This window comes from Mustelus asterias, unplaced genomic scaffold (assembly GCF_964213995.1).
Source record: "Mustelus asterias unplaced genomic scaffold, sMusAst1.hap1.1 HAP1_SCAFFOLD_2987, whole genome shotgun sequence".
In the NCBI taxonomy this organism is placed as follows: Eukaryota; Metazoa; Chordata; class Chondrichthyes; order Carcharhiniformes; family Triakidae; genus Mustelus; species Mustelus asterias.
Window position 1 is genome coordinate 26,662 of NW_027592932.1, and position 9,896 is coordinate 36,557.

Sequence of the window (9,896 nt, forward strand, 5' to 3'; positions counted from 1 at the left end):
TAATCTTTCTGAAGATTTCCAGAACTATCCTAGGACCGTCAATCTGCCTCTTCGGATGCTTCCCGAGCTTCAAGCCTTGGCACTAACTCCATTAGTTCCCTTGGAGTGACCATTCTTTCATAGAGGGGCCCAGGGAGTGGAGCTCAGTGTTACACCCGCCCTGCATCACCCGATTTCAGGTCACCCCTAGCAACCTGGCTGTTCGATCGGGTCAGAGAAAGGAGGTGCCTGGGATGAGGAGCAGGGTTGTGGGTTATGGGACAGGTGACTGCGAAGCCAAGAAGCCAGCTCCACCTGAGCATGTGACTGTTGAGAACTCCGCTCAGTGGTTTTAGTCAGCTACTTAACCAAGAGGGACGTCGCAGCCCGACCGGCCCCTGCCTGCATGACCAACCTCCCACCTGCTGGTGGCACAGTTTGCTGGGTTGGTTAGGCTGAGTGCACTGCTCCTTGAGTGCAAAACCTACCCACCCACTCCAGGACCATTCCTTTTCCAATCAATGCTACTTTAGCCATCAGGGGGAGCTCTTCAGCAGAACGCTCAACCGCGACACAGTTAGAGCTGCCTCTTTATTTTCTGGATCATGCTTTCCCCCAACCCCCCACCTTTATCTCTGGTTTGATCTACGATTTGAACTTTAGCATTAAATAGATTATATGGCAGTACCAGTCCTTGCTGGAATTTATGCTCCATTCAAACCTCCTCCCAACTTTCTCACCTAAATCAATCTTATATAACATTCCCTTCTCCCTCATCTCCTTGACCGGGTTCCCCTTAAATACACCGAGACCATTCACTTTAACCACTCCCTATGGGAGCGAGTTCTACATTCTCACCACTCTCTGAGTGGAGAAGTTTCTTCTGAATTCCCCGATGGATTTCCTGGTGACTATTTTATATTGATGGTCTCTAGTTATGCACTCCCCCACAAATGGAAACAATCTCTCCGTATCCACTCGATCAAAACCTGTCGAGACTCTTACAGACATCGATGATGACATACTCACAGAGAACATCAGTCACTGTGAAAGGAAAGACTTGCATTTGTGTAGCACCCTTCCTGAACGGAGGATATCCCAAAGTGCTTTACAGTCATGGGGTACTGTTTTAAGGGTAGTCACTGTTGTAATTAAGCTGACATTTAAATGTGACTTAATGCTGTACATCCTTGCCCCTTTCAAACTGTTGACAAACACTTGTCTGTGTATCGTGGTGGGCTCTGTGTTGCTGATGGAGTAATGTCAGTTTTGACCCAGGTAGCCAGTTGGCACACGGCAAGGTCCCAGAAACAGCAGTGAGATCACATCCATATCAATCTGTTTCAGTGGTATCAGTTGAGGGTTATCTATCGGCCAGGGCACTGGGGCGTGGGGTTCTCACCTACTCTTCCTCTGATGGTGCTGTGGAACTTTCTTCCACCATAGGGGTGGATAAGACTTCGGTTTAACATTGTCATCCGAAAGACAGTACCTCCAACAATGAAGCACTGTCTCAGTACTGCAATGGTAGCCGGGGGCACTGGGCCCGATTTTACCATCGTGTTGCGCCTGTTTTCTCTCGTCCGTTGGGAGGGGGGTAGGGGCCCGCGATCGGTCTGGGTGTGGGAGGGGGCGGGGGGGGGGGATAAGGGGGTCAGTAATGGTGTGGGGTAGGGAGGCATTATCCACCCTGGGAGGGATGTGGCAGGGGAGCAGCATTCCATCATTTTTCTTCTGCGCATGCGCAGTTGGAGGCGCCGATCGGAGCGGCAGGATTTCGGCCGCTTTAAGCCCCTCCCACAGGCTTGTGCAGTGCGATTTGGATTCGCTGATATTTTTACAGGCAGAGTGTGGATGGGGGCGCCTCTGAACGGGTCTAAAAGTCAGATCTGAAACATCCTCAGTTTCAAGTCCGCCCAGCACTTAGAATCAAAATGGTAAAATAGGGCCCAGAGATAGAGCGAGGGAGTGAGGGAGAAAGAGAGAGGAGGGCAGAGCAGCACAGGGAGAGGGAGGGGGCAGAAGACACCAGCCAGTAAGAGAGACGGACAGAGGCAGAGAGAGCAAGAGCCATGGGACACCACCCAGAGAGAGGGAGGCAGACAGAGACAGGCAGATAGAGAGAGAGGGAAGAGACAGCGAGAAGCGGACAGAGAGGGAGAGATAGAGACTGAGAAGGAGGAGGCAGGCCACCCAGCCAGTCAGATAGTAAGGGAGAGACAGAAAGAGAGAGAGAGAGACAGGAACAGAGACAGACAGAAAGACAGAGACAGGGAGAGAGGGAGACAGAGAGAGAGAAAGATTCAGGGAGAGAGAAAAACAGAGAGAGGCAGAGAGAGAGGAGGGGAGGGAGAGAGAAAGAGAGAGAGAGCAGGGAAAATCAACCAGTGACAGAGAGGGAGGGAGACAGACAGTGGGGGGCGGGGGTTGCAGGGGAGGGGGAGGGAGAGAGAGAGAGAGAGAGAAAGAAACAGACAGAGACAGAGAGAAAGAAAGAGACAGAAAGGGAAGGGGCAGGGTACCCTAGCCAGTCTGAGAGAGACAGTCAGAGAGAGGGAGAGACGGGAAAGCGAGACAGACAGAGACAGAGAGAGACAGAGAGAACAAGGCAGAGATAGATGGAGAGAGACAGAGTGAGAGAGAGACGGGAAAGAGACAGGGAGAGAGCAAGACAGAGAAACAGAGACAGACATAAATAGAGAGCGACAGAGAGAGTGAGCAAGAGAAAGAGCAAGAGACAGAGAGATGGAGAGAGAGACTGACAGAGAGAGAGAGACAGAGGGTCATAGAGATGGAAAGAAAGACTGACAGAGAGACAGAGAGAAAGACAGAGAGATATAGGGAGAGAGTGACAGGGAGGAGACAGAGACACACAGAGGGGCAGGGCACATCAGCCAGTGAAGGAGAGAGAGAATCATGTGTTTTCTCAATGCAGAGCTCCTGTGTATACTGGGCCTGCCCTGTGTTCCCTAATGGCTTGTGGATTTGGTGATTGTGAACACAAAACTGCTCAGCTGTTCTCAGTGGGAAAGCTGTGCAGTGATCATGACCTCAGGTGGCACACATACAAAATAAGATGAGCATCAGCAGGAAGCTGGGCTGTTCCACACATTAGGAGCAGAGCCTTCTCCCCTTAGGCTCAATCCATCCTGTTTCTGGACCTCCCCTGGCCTGTCCCTGACACTCAGCATATACAAAGTTGCCCACTACTAGATTGATGAGTCTTTACAGTCTTTGTCTGCTTTCTCATTCTAGACAGACAGAGAGGGGGAGGGGAGAATCCAAGGTGGGTGAGAGTGGGAGGAGGCTTGACTATTTAGACGAGAGATAGCCAGAGATAAAGTAGCAGATTTCAAACTGTACTTAAACAGAGCTTTATATTTGTCCTGCTCACAGTCCCCACAGGATTTCTGAACGCCCTTGTGAGTGATATTGCTTTACTTAACACACAGGTTACACTCAGCCTTCGAATTGCCCTCCGCTGTGCTCCTTGGGATTTTCAAAACTCCCACATTTCTCTCGAATATCTGGGAATTGAAGATTAATCTTCAGGACACTTGCTGCTTCCAAAAAAAACCAGGAGAATTTTTTTTCACGTCGTGTTCATTAATTATAAAAATACAGTTGTGTTCTAAACAAAAAAAGGCTGATAGTACTGGAGTTACCTCCAGATGTGTTCCAATTTGCACAGGAAAGCATGGCTCCACAAAGATGGGGTGTTAGAGGGTGTGGGGATGGGAGAAGTAGTAGAAGGCCAGAGACAGCGGTACCTGGGGAAAGAGGGGAGGAGGCCTGTAATGATGCACCTTTAGAGTGAACAACTAAGGATTTATTGACAGGGGTCTATGGGCGGCACGGTGGCACAGTGGTTCGATTCCCGGCTCGGGTGACTGTCTGTGTGGAGTTTGCATCTTCTCCCCGTGTCTGCGTGGGTTTCCTCCGGGTGCTCCGGTTTCCTCCCACACTCCAATGATTTGCAGGTTAGGTGGATTGGCCATGCTAAATTGCCCCTTAGTGTCCAAAGATGGTAAGTTTAGGGGGATTAGTCATAGTGAATGTGTGGGGTTACAGGTACACGGTGGGGGAGAGAGCTTGGGTAAGACACTCTGTCAGAGAGTGGGTGCACAGTCAATGGGCTGAATGGCCTCCCTCTGCACTGTAGGGATTCTATGAGCAGCAGCTAATTCTGGAATGCCACCTACCTTGTTGAACCCCTCCCCCTGGGGTGGTTCCCTACTCTAAGTCCCGATTGGCCAACCAGGACAGGTGACCCTTACCATGCGTGTGTCGCCCTTAAAGGGAGAATCACCACAAGGTCTTAACATGTCCCCTTACCCTGCACAGTATTATGGGTGGCACTGATGTTCGCACACAGGCCTTGGGTTTAGTCCCAAATCGGGGCTGCCAATTCCGCCTGGACTCAGTCCTGGTTTGCCATCGCAGACTCCTGCCTGTGGTTGCTCCACCACCTTCCCCGATTGCCCAACATAACAGTGTCCCGGCCAATCGGAAATTGAATAGACACCGAATTCCACCTCTCTTTCAATAATTGCCCTTGTAATTTTTTGTTGGTAACACTGCTGAGGGCAAGTCTTTAAGAGAAGGTGAGGAGGGGGGGGGAGGGGATTTTGGGTTTAGGGTTAGCTGGAGCCTGTTCCCCTGTAGCACTCCTTGATACTCCCTCAGCTCTGAGTGTTGTGTTCTGAGGCCAGTAACCCAGAAAGCTGCCAATGCCCGAGGAAGCTGGGCGGCTGAGGAAATGCTCTCGGTTACAGAATTGTCACATCCTGCGGGAACGAGGGTGGAGGGGACGGGGGTTAAAGAAGGTCTGGGCGACGCACAGCGAGGCGAAGAGCCGGGACAGAGAGAGGATATCCTGCTCATGACGGAAACTTGCCTGACTTCCCTTCCCTATCAGTGAAGCGGAAGGAATCTGAACAAGCGGCGTGAAAGGTGTGCGGTGCTCCCGGGGGATGGCAAGGCTGCTGGTGGGTGGGTGAGCAGGGGCTGGGGATAATGTTAGTTCAGGCAACACCAGGCTGGGGAAGGAAGGGCAAGGTCAATGGAGCAGTGGGTCTTTTCATGTCAAACCTTTATATTCCTTCCGCAAATCCTGATCTCTAATTCTGGCCTCTCACGCATTTCCAATTTGAATCCCTCCACCACTGGTGGCCGTGCCTTTAGCTGCCTGGATCCAAAGCTCTGAAATTCCTTCCTTAACCCTCTGATTCTCTTTTAGCTGCTTCCAGACACTCCTTAAAATCTATCTCTTTGGATACTGGTCTAGGCACCTCTTTATGTGTCTTCTTTTATATTTCTTTATTCTTTCATGGGATGTGGGAATTGCTGGCTGGGCCAGCATTTATTGCCCATCTTTAATTGCCTTTGTGGGACTTGCCGCACCATCTAAGAGGGGTATTAAAGGGTCAACCACATTGCTTGGTGACAGATGTTGTCTGGTTTTGCTTCCGTGTTGCAACCTGGGCTGTTTTACTGTAAAGGCGCTATTCAAATGCACATTGATGTTGTCAAAAAAATTCAACTCCAGCAACGCCAGCTCAAAATCCCAGTCATCAGTCCAAAGATGTGCGGGTTAGGTTGATTGGCCATGCTAAAATTGCCCCTTAGTGTCCTGAGATGCGTAGGTTAGAGGGATTAGCGGGTAAATGTGTAGGGATATGGGAGTAGGGCCTGGGTGGGATTGTGGTCGGTGCAGACTCGATGGGCCGAATGGCCTGTCTCTGCACTGTAGGGTTTCTATGATTCTCTGATAAGGAGAAAATATTTGTTGTAAATTCTCCTCTGTACAAGACATTGTAATGATCAGATTAGAATTTTAACACCTCCCCAAGATTTGGGAGAGAGGCATTTTAGTGGCTTTTGATGCTGTCTGGGAAAGTGACAGGGACTGGTGAAACTGTAAAACCAGCAACATTCAAACATCTTACAGTGGAAGATGTAATAGAATGGTTCACATGTGCCCAGGACAGGAGGAAGCAGATTGGAAATAGATTTCTCGAGGTGTCAGAAATTACATTTCACTCAATATTTTCAATCATCAATAATGACTGGCTCTGCACAATTATCAGCTTTTAGTTCAAACTAGTTAATGAACAAATAAAAAACTTTCCTGACATTTGGATTAATGCAAAGCCAACTCCCCACCCTCACACACACACTGCACCCCATCCAACTCCCCACCCTCACACACACTGCACCCCATCCAACTCCCCATCCTCACACACACACTGTACCCCATCCAACTCCCCACCCTCACACACACACTGTACCCCATCCAACTCCCCACCCTCACACACACACTGTACCCCATCCAACTCCCCACCCTCACACACACACTGTACCCCATCCAACTCCCCACCCTCACACACACACTGTACCCCATCCAACTCCCCACCCTCACACACACACTGCACCCCATCCAACTCCCTACCCTCGCACACACACTGTACCCCATCCAACTCCCCATCCTCACACACACACTGTACCCCATCCAACTCCCCACCCTCACACACACTGTACCATCCAACTCTCCACCCTCACACACACTGTACCATCCAACTCTCCACCCTCACACACACACTGTACCCCACCCAACTCCCCACCCTCACACACACTGTGCCATCCAACTCCCCACTCTCACACACACACTGTACCCCATCCAATTCCCCACCCACACACACTGTACCCCATCCAACTCCCCACCCTCACACACACTGTGCCATCCAACTCCCCACTCTCACACACACACTGTACCCCATCCAACTCCCCACCCTCACACACACTGTGCCATCCAACTCCCCACTCTCACACACACACTGTACCCCATCCAATTCCCCACCCACACACACTGACCCCATCCAACTCCCCACCCTCACACACACACTGTACCCCATCCAACTCCCCCCCCTCATACACACACTGTACCCCATCCAACTCCCCACCCTCACACACACACTGTACCCCATCCAACTCCCCACCCTCACACACACACTGCACCCCATCCAACTCCCCACCCTCACACACACTGCACCCCATCCAACTCCCCACCCTCACACACACTGTACCCCATCCAACTCCCCACCCTCACACACACACTGTACCCCATCCAACTCCCCACCCTCACACACACACTGCACCCCATCCAACTCCCCACCCTCACACACACACTGCACCCCATCCAACTCCCCACCCTCACACACACACTGCACCCCATCCAACTCCCCACCCTCACACACACTGTACCCCATCCAACTCCCTACCCTCACACACACACACACTGTACCCCATCCAACTCCCCCCCTCACACACACACTGTACCCCATCCAACTCCCCACCCTCACACACACTGTACCCCATCCAACTCCCCACCCTCACACACACTGTACCCCATCCAACTCCCCACCCTCACACACACTGTACCCCATCCAACTCCCCACCCTCACACACACACTGTACCCCATCCAACTCCCCCCCCTCACACACACACTGTACCCCATCCAACTCCCCCCCCTCACACACACACTGTACCCCATCCAACTCCCCACCCTCACACACACACATTGTACCCCATTCAAGCCCCACTCTGACATGCACTGTACTCCATCAAAGTTCCCTCCCCTTCACACACAACATCTTTTTTCAGCTCCTTCCCCCACACAGTGTTGTGCATGTAGGCACCCCTCACCAGTTGAACAAGTCCCTTCTTCCTTCTCCTTGCCCTCTCACCTCCTCTCTCTTTCCACTCTCTCTCTCTGTTCCTTCCTGTCAGCCTCTCCTTCATGCATTCTCTCTTTCTCTCCATTTCTTTAATATGTCTCTCTTCCTGCTGCTTCACATCTGTCTATCCTTATTCATTTGCTCTCTTTCACTCTTGTCTCTGATAGTTCTTCCCAGTATTTCTCCATCTCCCTGTTCTTTCCATCCCTTCTATTCTTTCTGTCTTCCTCTCCTATCTCTCTGCCTCTCTTTTTCTGCCCCTAGTTCTGTTCCATTCCTCTATTTTACTCCTTCCACCCTTTACTTTCTCGTTTTCACTTGCAGTCATCCTTTCGCCATTTTCTCTCTCTCCCTCTCCTTTTTGTTGTGTCCTCTCTCCCTCCTCTCACCCCTCTCTCTCGTTCTTAACATTGTCTCCCACTCCCTCCTCTTTTCAGTTGCCCCAAAACTATTTCTGCTCTGAACCCATTGTTGAGTAGCTCCAGACCTTAGGCTAACTGCTCTTAACAGTTTTAGTTTTGTCTCAAGTACCCGCCCTGAATGTGAGGACAGCCGTTGCTCCTGCCTTTATGAAGCTGCTAAAAATATGATCTGGAGCCCACCTATTTCCTCTCTTGTTTCTTTGAGGGTGTTACCGTGTTCCCTGAAATACTCAGTGGACAAGTCGCTCTGCTTATAATACATGCTGTATTGACCTCTATAACACAAGGCAAGGGATAGCAGGCTTTGTGTCAACGCAAATAACATCCTGCAGCACCATTTTAAATTGTGTTTGAAGTTTTCCACGTTCCCTGACAGCAGCCCACCCTTAGCCACACCCATGTTTGAAGTGGTGGGGATATTTTCAGCTGTAAAACAGAGGCAATTTTAAACTAACCCACCTGGCAGGAATCCCAATTGGGTGTAAGGTCGGTCATAGAGTTTTTTTTTTGTTTACATCCAATCAAAGTACAATTCAAAGTCTCAGCAAGTGAGACATTCCAGTTCCAAGCTGACAAAACAGGCTCACCACTTCTTGTCTTGGGCTTGATCTACATGATCCAAGCTGATTGGAGTAGGGATTGCACCTTCTCCAAGGCTTGATCTCATTTGCATCTTAGCCAAAAGTCCAAGATGCCTCTTTAAAAAAATTGCTTCAAATGAAGCCTCAGTGTAACGTCATGACTTCAACTAAGTGCAGGATGCCAAAACTACACTTGATCTTAGCCAAAAGGCCGAGAAGGTTTGTCATAGAATTTTACAGCACAGAAAAGAGGCCCTTTGGCCCATCACATTTGTGCCAGCCATCAAGCACCTGTCTTTATCCCCACTGACATCAACCTTTTAACTCATTATGCCCCTGACGTTCGGCGACATTAAAGGTACTGCATAAATGCATATTGTTGTTGGCTTGTAAAGCTATTATTCCAGCCGATCCTGCTCACTCAGTTAAAGTATTCCCCAAATTTCAGAGGGCACCAGTTTGAGTCCAATGCCATTTGGGTTCAGTCCTCCCATTGGTCATCTTAACTGTCAATATAAACCACATAGATGTCCACATTGATTTTTCTGTTGCTCCTTTCCTTGTTCATGGTGGCCTGTTCCTTGTTCATGTATGGGCGGCACGGTGGCGCAGTGGTTAGCACTGCTGCTTCACAGCTCCAGGGACCTGGGTTCGATTCCCGGCTTGGGTCACTGTCTGTGTGGAGTTTGCACATTCTCCTCGTGTCTGCGTGGGTTTCCTCCGGGTGCTCCGGTTTCCTCCCACAGTCCAAAGATGTGCGGGTTAGGTTGATTGGCCATGCTAAAATTGCCCCTTAGTGTCCTGAGATGCGTAGGTTAGAGGGATTAGTGGGTAAATATGTAGGGATATGGGGATAGGGCCTGGGTGGGATTGTGGTCGGTGCAGACTCGATGGGCCAAATGGCCTCTTTCTGTGGGGTTTCTATGGTTCGATGACCTCTCTGAAATTCACTCTCTGGTAACTCACACTTGTCCCCTGTGAGAGTCACAACAACAGTGGCTTGCATTTATATAGCGCCTTTAACATCGTAAGGTGGCCCAAGGCACTTCACAGGAGCACTATCAAACATAGTTTGACAACAGGGCTACATAGGGGTTTTAAGGAATGCCTTAAAGGAGGGAAGAAGGAGATAGAGAGGGAAAGAGCTTTAGGAAGGATGTTCCAGAGTTTAGGCCTT

General features: G+C 50.2%; 1 non-coding gene across 1 annotated transcript; it reads right to left on the reverse strand.

Moving 5' to 3' along the window:
- Positions 1–8,742: 8,742 nt before the first annotated feature.
- Positions 8,743–8,942, reverse strand: LOC144490185 (U2 spliceosomal RNA). Its single transcript, XR_013497171.1, has one exon. It is a non-coding gene; the product is annotated as a U2 spliceosomal RNA (small nuclear RNA).
- Between the last annotated feature and the right edge of the window lie 954 nt (positions 8,943–9,896).